At 44.5% G+C, this 12531-nt stretch overlaps 1 long non-coding RNA gene and 1 pseudogene across 1 annotated transcript in view; one reads left to right on the forward strand and one right to left on the reverse strand.

Moving 5' to 3' along the window:
- Positions 1 to 12531, forward strand: part of LOC148538929 (uncharacterized) — a 57210-nt gene that overhangs the window by 21864 nt on the left and 22815 nt on the right. The gene's annotated exons all lie outside the window — the stretch shown is intronic.
- On the reverse strand, positions 1643 to 3567 carry LOC148538930 (uncharacterized; annotated as a pseudogene).

Raw genomic sequence — 12531 nt, forward strand, 5'->3', positions numbered from 1 at the left:
CATCTCCCAATAACAATCTGGTTTCGTTCCATCTTGTGGAGTGAAAGCATTTATGTAATTGATTTTGTAGGTCCCCTGATAGAGAATCAATAAACCTGCCTTTGATTTTGTGAGATCCAGAGGGTCATGTAATATTTGGTAGTATGTAGATATGGCCTTCCCATCAGACGATGGTCTAGTTAGTGTGACGCTGAGAGGGTTGGACCAGTCATTAGCAGAGAGATGTCTCACAATCGAGCTAGCATAATGCTGAGCTGATACATAGCTAGAGCGTGTGATTTGGGCAAGGTATATTTTTCTGCCATTACTTGTATCTGAAGAGGTAAATGAGATGTGTGATCTACTAATGCTTTAACCTGAGATATACCTTTAGAACACCAGGAAAGGAAAGGTTGCGCTGCTTGGCCATTTTGGAATTCGGGGTTGGCTATCAATGGAAAAAATAGCGAGTGATGGCTATTAAGACCCATTTTGTTTCTGGTGGTTTGCCAAACGATCCAAGAAGACATCAGGAGAGGATTTTGCATGTACTATGGGAGTTATTTCCTGTTGATGATTGTGTAAGAACGATAAGAGGTGCTGTTGTGGTAAGAAGGATTGATCAATATCAGAAATTGTGCAATGATCCGCACCGTGAATCCAGTCTCGGATGTATCGGGAACACCCCTCACATTGGATATAGGCTGTTGTAGTTTGATTTAACTTATGCGTGGTCTCCTATTCTGCCAGATACATTTTCTAAATGTGGTGTTTATTAATTTTTTATCCACTACAGACAGCAGAATCGGAAGCATCTGAAGTGGGTAAAGGATTTTTGGGAATGTAATCATTTTTAATATATGTATCCGTCCCAGGTAGGATAACATTAAATGTGGCCTTTTCTCCAATTCCCCTAGTGCTTCTTTAATTATCTTTTGTATGTTCAAACTATATAAATTATGTATATTTTTGGGAAGGAAAATGCCAAGATATGTAATAGAATTGGAAGTCCATTTAATCCTATAATCTGCACACCAGGGGAGGTGATCCTGGGAGCCTAGTAATTTACCCTGTGATTTATCATGATTAATGGTAAAACCAGAAATCTTTCCATAATCTCTCAAAATATGTAATACAGAGGGTAAAGTGGTTTCCGGATGTGGCACCTTACTCTTTCAAGGAAAGCGCACCCACTAAGCATAATTAGTAACATAACTTACCAAGTGCCGTTCTTTTCTGCAACATACAACAAACCTCAAACATATAATCAAACAACAAAGAGGGAGGGAAGGTGGGAAAACCTGAAACAAACAGACAGATTTACATGAAGCTCTCCCTTAAACACCCCTAGGCGACCCCCCCATGAGTATTCATTGGCTGCCTAAGACCATCTTGATTTAAAAGGGCGCTAACCAACACCTTATTAAAGTGGCAACACTCAAAACACTCGTGGTTTAATGTCCCTCATGCCTAATTGTCAGCCTTCGGGCATACTAAACTCACTAACATGTTGTTTTCGTGTACCCTTATAATAGCTTATAAATAATGCAACTTAACTGCTAAAATAAATACACAGACAACAGTGTTGGCGTTTTAAAATCTGTCAATTTTATTTTTGACAAATACTAACAATTTTATTATAAGTTAATATTGGTGACGGCACAAAAAGAACGCACAAGACAATAACCACAAACAGATCAAACAAACACACACACAAGCCAAGCATTGGTGGTCAACTCGCCTTTCTTCTTAGCACCCTTCTGGGTGGTATAGCCATTTCCCATAGAGGACAATTGGCTGGCACCTTACTCCACTTTCAAGGAGAGCGCACCCACTAAGCATAACTACTAACATAACTAACCAAGTGCAGTTCTTTTCCGCCAAGCGAGGCCTAAACCGATGCGCCACCATCATACCTCAAACCTACACACAGAAACACCGTATCCAGCAGAAAATACCTTCCAGAAAAATAGCCAGACCTGCAGGACTAAGGTGCACACCATCACCCCGATACAAGTGTATATCGTGAAATTGTATCAATACATGCTCTTCCACACCACCACCAGTCTCTAGCATGTACCTACCCACTGCAGTATTGACTTTCTTTCTAGCCACATCAAGTCACGCAGCAGACTCAGTATTCCTCCACACACGCCTAGGGACAATGAAGGACCACACCAACTTACAGTAAGGCAAAGCTTCCGCAATCAAATGAAAGTCCCTAATGATAACAGAGCGCAAATCTAGAGCAGTTCACTTACCTAAGTCATTCCCGCCCAGATGCAACACTATCACCTTAGGCAACCCATAAGACCGCACAGCAGACAAACCTACCTAAAAGAGAGTCCCAGCACATCCCCCGAAAACCTAACCACCTAATTAAATGCGGCTGAGAGAAACTGCTAGTATCATAAGCTAATGAGGATCGAGCAGCCCAGAATATATAGGAATTCCCTAACACCCAGATCGGCTTCACATCAAATCCACCTGAAAACGTGAAAATGAAAGGTAAACATGGAAAGAAAAAACATACAAAATAGCCAAAACACACACACACCATACCAACAAGACATGGAAGCATAACATAAAGAAGGGCAGGGGAATGGGAACAACGTAGCCAACCGGACTTGAGGCAAAAACTAAAAAACCCAGGAGTAAACTATTAATCACGCCATTTCATGTAATTCGGAATCCAATTTGGCCCTGGGGGAAAAATAAAAATTCCTCATAGACTCCCGCAGTATGTCGGCGAGTGGTTAGGCTTCCGGTGAGCTATGTTGGAACACAGATAAACCCGGACGAATATAGCGACGAAACACAGCAGAGCGCCACCGACCCTGGGATTGTATATCCCCGTCGGATAAGCCAGCAGAAGCCGCAGTTGTAGCAGATCCATTTCTTAATGAGTGAGTACCGAACTCACTCGCCTCAAGCTCTAAAGATGCCAAGCAACGCTTCAAGACATGACAAAACTGGTATTTCGTAACCGGGGACCCATCCTTGTGCATCAACCATGCCCCATCTCGTTCACCACGCACATGTTCGAAGGCGTGCACCAGCACCACTCGACATACCGCAGGAATGGAACATGGTTGAAGGGGAAGCTAGCGCCCTCTACCAGCCTGGTCCGTCTTGGAGCGTCGTATAAGGCAAAGTACTGCGCCTGGACGTACAATCACATCCGCAACAGTGAGTGGTAGGTCAGCCCTCTTAGAAGGGGCAACTAATTCACAGACCCGAAACGCTCCGTAAAAAGCAATGGCAAAACTCAACTGAAATAACAGGCATTCGAACTGTGAAAAACAAACTGCAAGGACCGCAGCCAACAAGCGATGCAACAGGGAAATGTCAATGGAATGCCTGGAGTCGACTGTTGTAGGGGTCGACCTGGACCAACCCTTCAAAGCCATCGAGACCAAGAAGGACCTTGAGGGATCGGGCATGTTATATAACCCAGAGATAAACGACACGCCTGCATATATACTCTACATCACGGCTGATAAACGGACAAAATAATGAGGGCGAAGGATGCCAGCAATAGACCTTTCCAATTTCCGGCAAAAGATCCTCCCCATAGGAATGACCTTGCAGGCAAAGTGGAAAGGTCCAAGCATGGACTGCACCTGATGCAGGGTGAGTTTAACCACGCCTAATGCACCCTCAATAAACCCTCGCAACATATCCAATTTGTCCTGGGGGAAACGGCAGCAACCAGCCAAGGTATCGACCTCAATACCCAGGAAGGAGAGCTGCGTCACTGGACCCTCCGTTTTTTCGCTCGTGACTGGGACCCTGAAAAACACAAACAATGACTGCATTGAAAAAAGTAGCTTACCGCAGCGAGGGGAGTCAGCTGGACCGATACACATGAAATCGTCGACGTAGTGGGCCGCCCTGACCTCTCCTGTGCCAGCAATAACACACCAATGGAGGAATGTGTTGAAACGCTCAAAAAAGACGCATGATATGGAACAGCCCATAGGCAAGCATTTGTCTATGTAGAAACTGTTCTGCAGGTGAAAACCCATGAATAAAAGAATCCGGGTGTAGTGGCAACAGGCAGAATGTCAATTCAACATCAATCTTAGCCAACAAGGACCCAGGGCCAGATGCCTGATCCAGCTCCAAAGCCTGGTCGAAGGACTTAAACTGCACGTGACAAATTCCAAAGGAATAGCATCATTAACCGAAGATCCCTGCGGGTAAGACATTTGCTGAATGAGCCTAAATTTACTCTACTCCTTCTTATGGACGATGCCCACAGGTGAGAGAACTAGGCCCGACAAAGGGGGGGTCAGGAAAGGACCAGCCATCCGTCCCAGTTCTACCTCCTTCATGACTTTCACGAGCACAACTTGCGGTAACTCCGACGCAGACTTCAAATTCTTGGGGTAGCCAAGAGACACAGGGCCAGAAAGAAGTAAATGAAAACCGTTGTGAAAAACCCCAAAACAAAAACTCCCTATGGGGATAAAGCCGCAGCCAGCACAGCATGCGACTCAGGCGTAAAGGGGATGTCGCCTTATTTAGATCCGACACTGGCAGCTGGATGGCCGGGGGCGGTACCAGACTTGGCACGAAGCAATCCTTTGCAGGGTAAGGCACCCCACATCGAAGGCAAGCATGCCGGAACCTGCAACGGGCTCCTGCAATGCAGCTGGAACCATTGAAGGCATATCACCGTCCGGTGGTAAGCGATGGGGGGGTCCCTCGAAGGGAGCTTGTGTACGCCTAGGGGGAGGCACCGAAGGGGCAGGGACCGGCTGAGTCACATCCAGCCAGACCTCCACGTCCTTGCAACCAAAATCAATGATCGAGGATCCCGACTGCTTATGTTGGAATTCCTAATCATATGTCCTCCAGGAGGAGTTACATACAGAACGGAACATTGAATGCATCAAGTGAAGATACCTAATGGCATTCAAGGGTTCCTGTAGGCGGGATTCCAGATAGCATGCAGCAAATATAAAGAAACCCGCCTGCCAATTCAGGTACGAGCAATATCTCTCTTCCCCCATACCCCCGTGGCATTTTGCCGCCCTGAATTCTTTCCTAGCTTTTGCCGTAAGGGTAAAAACATTGACATATTTTCCCCTATTAATGTTGTCACGGATCCTCCGACGTAGCCCTCTAAGCACAGCCGTTTTGTCACAGTGCACTACGCCACCCTTAGATGCCCCTGGAGAAACTGAAATATGCTCACTAGAGGAGTGTGACCTCTTAGACCTACGGAGGGAATGGCGACAGCGTCTTCTCGACCGCTTCCTACCCCTATCCCCTGAGCAAACAAGGTCTGAGCTGGATGACGAGGACGAAGAATACGCCCGCTTACCACCCTTACGAGCAGGCGCAAACAACTCACTGGGAAAACCAGAACAGGCAACAGCAGCCAATCCAGTGTTTGCCGCAGCAGGCACGTCTGTCATGGATGTGGAAGAGGTACCTGCAGGAACAACAGCAACACAAAAAAAACAGGTGCTGCAAGAGATATAACAGGTACAGGTGGAGCAGAAACCAGAGGAGGCGAGAGAATGGGGTTCTGTATGCCCAAAGCAGAGAGGAGCTGGGCAGCCAAAGGGGCCAGTTGTGCAGGCACTTGAGATGGCGGAGACAAGGACAGTGTTACAGGAGCACAAGGAGAGACCGACGTGGCTGACAACAAAGATGACAATGTATGTAGCGCATTCATGGCCTCGCTAGAGTCAGAGGAACAGGACAACAAGTCAAGGGCTACCGGAGGCGACGCAGGTGTCGCTGAGTCGGCCTGCATCCGCAGAGCTCCCATCCAGAAGGTATGCGACCAGTGGGGCAGGGGGACCTGAAATGTGTCGTGGGCGGGGTGTGGCAGACAGGAGAGATAGGAAGGATGAAGGAGAATAAAAGGGATTTTAACAATGACAGGGAGAGTGAGGAGAGGGACAGGGAGAGTGAGGAGAGGAGGAGAATTAATATAGAGTAGAAGAAAGAATTGAAATGAAAGCACTAAAAGATTGTTAGTAGGATAAACTGTAAATGCACTTCTCTGTCCTGGAAAAAACTGGAACAAATAGACAGATTTACATGAAGCTCTCCTTTAAATACCCCTTGACCAGCCCCCTATGAGTATTCATTGGCTGCCTAAGGCCATCTAATCTTAGAAGGGCGCTAACCAACACCGTATTAGACTGGCAACACTAAAAAAACACTTGTGGTTTAATGTCCCTCAAATAAAGTTTATTTTGTCTAAATATAGATATTATTTTAATAACAAATTGGCCTAAATGGGGTCCGGCCTCCACCTCCCCTGATTAGCCGGCCAGTCTCTCTCCTCAGATGTTGTTCATTACGTCTTACCATATTATGTTTTCATTATTAATTTTAACATGTAAACCATGTTAATATTTAATATAACAATCATTAAAAAAAATGTGCATGCTTAAAATATGTTTGCAGAACATACTTAAATTATACTATTATTTGTATTTATTATTTTATTATTAAGTTTATTTTGTCCTAAATATCGGCCTAAATAAAATATTTTAGTTAATGGTCCGGGCTCCACCTCCCCTGTCTAGCCGGCCAATCTCACTCCTCCGATGTTTTTCATTATATAACTTACTATATAATATTTTCATTATCAATTTTAATATTTAAAACTATTTTAATATTTACTATAAAATATTAATTAAATAAAATATGCATGTCTAAAGATAATTTAAAAACATATGAAATGAAAATAATACTATTATTTATTTTTTGTTATTAAGTCTATTTTGTCTAAATCTAGAAATTGTTGTATTTACAATATAGTATTTTGCTAGTGCATATTTATATAACATTAACAACAAATTGGTCTAGATTAATTAAGGGTCCGGCCTCCACCTCCCCTAACTAGCCGGCCAGTCTCACTCCTCTGATGTTATTTAATAAGTTTACTCTACTCCGATGTTTTTCATTATATAACTTACTATATAATATTTTCATTATTAATTTTAATGTTTAATCTATTTTAATATCTACTATAAAATCTTAATGAAATAAAATATGCATGTCTAAAATATTCGCAAAACATATACAATGAAAATAATTCTATTTATTATTTTATTATTAAGTTTATTTTATCTAAATATAGAAATAGTTTTAATTACAATATAGTATTTTGCTATTGAATATTTATATAACATTAACAACAAATTGGTCTGATTAAACATTTTAATTAAGGGTCCAGCCTCCACCTCCCCTAATTAGCCGGCCAATCTCACTCCTTTGATGTTATTTATTTAGTTTCTTTTGTCCAAATTTAGAATTTATTTTATTGTTTATTATTGCATATTTATATAATGAGACATATTAATGAAGGTTTAAGGGTCCGGCCTCCACCTCCCCTAACTAGCCAGCCAGTCTCACTCCTCTGATGTTATTCATTATATGTCTCACTATATAATATTTACATTATTAATTGAAATATTTAAACGTTTAAATTGTAAATGAACAAGTTATGAAACTAAGTTGATTAAAAGTGCACATCTGAAAATATTAACAAAAAATTGAAATAAGACTTATTTTCTATTTTTATTATTTTACTATTTTTTGCTTAGTATGTTATTTAGTATTTTTCTATTTGTATTAATATTTTGTCTATGAAAAGAGTTTTTACATTAGTCTATTAACTTACTTTACCTTATCTTACCATACCTTAGTTAATTAGACGCTGTGGATGCCTCAATCTCTGTCTCCAGTACTTTCAGAGCTTTGGAGAACATAAGTGTGTTAACTGATGATAGGCGATGTTTGCCACATTACATAACTCGGACTGACGGTGGGACCGGATGTTCTTAAGCAGACTGATCTTGTATTGCAGCTTCTTATGAATGGAATGGATGTTAACTGATGATAGGCGATGTTTGCCACATTACATAAGTCAGGCTGGCGGTGGGGCTGGATGTTCTTAAGCGGGCTGATCTTGTATTGCAGCTTCTTATCAATGCAATGGAATGGAGGGCTGCCCACTCCTGTGTTTGATATTTATTCCTCCAGCATCTGGGGAGGTGGAGGTCCCTTCATTGGTGGCTGCAGGTAAAAGACAATCAGACAAATTTTACAAAAAAGAAGTGAGGGAAAATCTTCCGGACACATAAGATAACTAAGGTCTATCTGTAACTAGTGCTGCATAAAAAGTCTAATTTCTTCTTCAGGGTCCATAGGGTTCCCCAGGGAGACACTGGGGTGTAGGTGGGACCAGGAGGAACGGACACCAACAGCAAAGCTTTTTAATCCCAGGATGTTCCGCTTCCCCCTATAACCTGCCCACAGCCTGAGGGCTCTTCAGTTTCATTGATGTCCGGTAGGAGCTGGACCACCATTATAACAGAGGGCTGCATTAAGCAGCCCAAGCTTTAATTTTATGATTTCATTTAGTTTTTATTTTTTTACCAAACGGGTGAGCAGCACCAGACTTTTCTCCGGATGTCTGTGCTGCTGCCCTATCACCCCTCCGCAGCACCGTGACACCAAGCCTGTGCTAGGTACTCGCGGTGGGGATCCAAGGGGGACTAGCCAGCAGGCTCCCTGAAATCCAGTCTGCAGCTGGGAATCCAGGGTAAAGGTGAAGCGGAACCCCATTCGCGGGGACCCGCGTTTTAGTGCAGTCTCCCCTCCGGTCTCAGGAGACAGACTGAAGGCGCTAATGTGCTCACCCACTACTCCAATAGACTACAGGGGCATAACGATACTGGCATTTAGGCATATTATAAAGCCCAAAGAACCCGGTGGTTAACGTCAGCCTGGGGATAAGGTGCTCTCCCTGCAGCCCCTCCCCAGCTCAGGGCGCCATTCCACTGCCGTCTTGGTGTTCCCTGAGCTGCTCCTCTCTCACCATCCGCTCCCCTCAGAGACGAGCGGCAGCCATTTTAGGCAAGCAGCTCTCCGGAAAACGCTGGATCCAGTCTCCCTGTATACCTCTTCCACGGGCCAGCAACAGTGGCCTGTGTAGTTGATTTTAGTGCCCATTACAGACATGTAATGTTTTTTTCTGCGTTTGTATATGACTTGTGCTAGCGCTAATCTTTATTTTCTATACTGTCAGTTTATGCCTGTCCCTTTTTTCTCCTATATCCTGACATACTAAGGTATTGGGGGTTCATTGTACCTCACATCTGCTATATAAGTGTGAGTACAATCACATACTATATAGCACGGTTGCACACTACACTGTGACATATATAGTGCGTTTGCACATATTACACATACTGCAAGGTGTTCATTGCACTGTATCATACTGTGTATTCTTATGACTTTGTCTGACAGTGGAAAGAATAACAAGTAGCCTGATGCTGCTCCTCCTACTCTTGATAGCTTGTAAGTCCTGCTCTGCGGCCTTAGCCACAGAGGACCTAATTCAGGATGGTCTGTGTATTAATTGTTACACAGCCCCAGGTCCATGAGCCCCGGTGTCTCTCCAACTCACCCTGGGCTGCCTTTTCACAAATATTGGCAAAACTTGTGGACCAAGTATGGAATGGCCACAACAGGTACCCACTGCAAATCCTTTGCCTTCCCCATGGATAGATGTACTGTCTACCTCAGCAAATGCTGCAAAAAGATAAACCTTTACCTACTAAGCCTACTAAACGTACTATGATATCTTTCCAATCCACACAGTTATATGATTCTGAACATCATCTGGCAAGGCAGAAGACGCAGAACTCTCTCACTCTGTCTCCGTCTCAGAAGAAGAGGAGCCACCCTCTAATCTAAATATACCTGCTCTGGTGAGAACTGTTAAAACTGTTCTACAAATAGAAGAGGATGAACTGCTCCTAAGAAAAACATGCACTTTTTAAGCGACAAAAGGTTGTTTTACCAGAGTTTCCTCATGCTGACCAGCTATCTGATCTCATGAGTGAAGCTTGGAATATGCCCGGTAAAAGGTTTCAAATTCCAAAACGGTCCAGTTCCTTTTACCCGCTTCCAGCTACTGATTGTACTAAATGAGATGTTTCCCAACAGTGGAGTCTCATGTAACACATCTGGTTAAAAATGCCACCTTGCTGATTCATACTGCAACCTCCTTGAAGGAGACCAGAGATAGATGTATAGAAGCTTGTCATAAATCTATATACTCTCTTACAGGAGCTATTACTCGTCCTGCTAGGGCTACGACCTGGGTGGTGAAAACCATTGATAATTGGGCAGAGGCCCTAGAAGAGACTTTCCCCCTGATGCTTTGAGGGAACAGCTGTCCTACAGATCTCATTTTAGAGATGCAGCCTCCTACTTAGGTGAAGCAGCTATGGATATGTCTCTCCTGGCCGTCATCGTTTCGGTCCTTTCGCCCTCAAGGCAAAGCCAAGGGTCAGTCCTTTCCACGGCAACAAACATCAGCCAAGGCTTCCAAGCCTAGGGCCAAACAAGCCCGGGCTACTAAACATCCACCTGCCAAGTCTGAGGACAAGCCTACAGCCTGACGGGGAGGGCCTCTCCATGGGGGCTTCCAGGATGGGAGGCCAACTTCTTCAATTCACCCAAGTTTGGCATCAAACTACGTCAGATGCCTAGGTAAGAGAAGTGGTCTCCCACAGATACGCCCTCTCCTTCCCCAACAGTTCTTTTGCACAGGACCTCTATTGCACTCAACCAGGGCCCTGCTGCTCCAAAAAGCCATTCAGTCCTTACTGAATTCAGGAGCAATAATTCGGGTCCCCTACTCACAGCAGGGCAAGGGCTATTATTCTACACTTTTCTTAGTTTAGAAGCCCAAAGGTTCTCATCGACTCCACCTCAAGTCTCTGAACATGTTTATCAGGGTGCCCAGGTTTCGTATGGAAACCCCCCCCCTCCCCCCGTTCTATTATCCTAGCTATGAATCCTGGAGATTTTATGGTATCCCTAGACATTCAGGATGCTTACCTACATGTACCTACAGCGCCTTCTCATCAACAATATCTCTGGTTTGCTACACTGCAGCAACATTACCAATTCCAGGCTCTGCCATTTGGCCTCTCAACAGCCCCTCTGGTCTTTATCAAGATCATGGCAGTTATGGCAGCCTTTCTTCGTCGTGAAGGGATTAGACTGTTCCCGTACTTAGATGATCGCTTTCTGTTGGTAAGCTCCCCAGTGACTCTTCATAGCCATCTGCAGGTAACCATTGCCTTTCTACAAATGCACGGTTAGCTGATCAACTGGAAAAAGTCTTCCCTGACACTCTCTCAAAGGATGGTACATTTGGGAGCCCTCCTGGACTCTCGAGTTCAGAGAATCTTCCTGACGGCGAACAAGATTTCAGCACTACAGGACGGACTACGCAGACTGCTTCACAATTGCAGAGTGTCAATTCACTCTGCAATGCAGGCCTTGGGATCAATAGTGTCCACCTTCGACATGGTAGAGTTCGTCCATTTTCACTCCAGGCCCCTCCAACACCTGATCCTTTGCAGGTGGAATGGGGCTACCCCTTCTGCTCAAATCCCAGATGATGAGCCTGCTCCCAGAGATTCGCCTGTCCATAGCCTGGTGGCTAAAGACTACTCATTTGAAACAAGGTCGTCCCTTTTGGATCCCGGACTGGGCTGTCCTCACCACTGATGCCTCCTCCGAGGGTGGGGAGCAGTAAACTGCCAACACTCCTTCCAGGGCCCATGGTCCCCAGTCGAGACAGTGTTGCCAATCAACATCCTGGAACTTCGAGCCATCTACAGAGCTCTCACTCTGGCTCAGAATATTCTGAAAAACAGGCCAGTACAAGTACAGTCCGACAACGTCATGGCTGTGGCCTACCTCAATCACCAAGGGGGCTCTCGAAGTCAGTCAGCAAAGTCTCCCGCATTCTCACCTCAGCTGAACGCAATCTCCCAGCCATCTCCGCAGTGTTCATCCTGGGGATTCTCAATTGAGAGACTGATTTCCTCAGCCGTCAAGACATGCATGCAGGGGAATGGTCTCTATATCTAGAAGTCTTTCAGCTTCTAGTGGACAAATGGAGGCTTCCAGAGGTGGATCTCATGGCCTCTAGACACAACAACAAATTTCCAATTTATTGAACCAGAACAAAGGACCACGACGCGCCTTTCATAGAAACATTGTCGGTGAAATGGAAGTTCCATTTAGCATATCTCTTCCCTCCAATATCCCTGCTTCCTCGAGTGCTTCGAAAGTTCAGACAGGAGGGAGGCATAATCATGTTAATAGCTCCGGCCTGGCCCAGACATCACTGGTACTCCATAGACGTTCCTATTCAGCTTCCTTTATGAGTAGACCTGTTGTCTCAGGGTCCATGTCTACATCTGGACCTAACCAGTCTGTCTTTAATAGCTTGGCTCTAGAGACATCCCTCCTAACGGCTAAGGATTTTTCCAGCTCTGTGGTCCAGAAAAGCATGTAAACCATCCCCAGCCAGGATTTACCACAGAATATGGCATACATATTTCCAATGGTGTGCTCCAGAAACTATGATCTTCAGGTATTTAAGGGTTCTAGAATTCTTGCCTTTCTTCAAGCTGGATTGGATCTAGCCCTCTGCCTAGCATCTCTGAAAGTGCAGGTCTCTGCTTTGTCTTTTTGGTTTTTAGTGCA

This window comes from Taudactylus pleione, unplaced genomic scaffold (genome assembly GCF_031769625.1).
Source record: "Taudactylus pleione unplaced genomic scaffold, aTauple2 ptg000032l, whole genome shotgun sequence".
NCBI classification, from domain to species: Eukaryota; Metazoa; Chordata; class Amphibia; order Anura; family Myobatrachidae; genus Taudactylus; species Taudactylus pleione.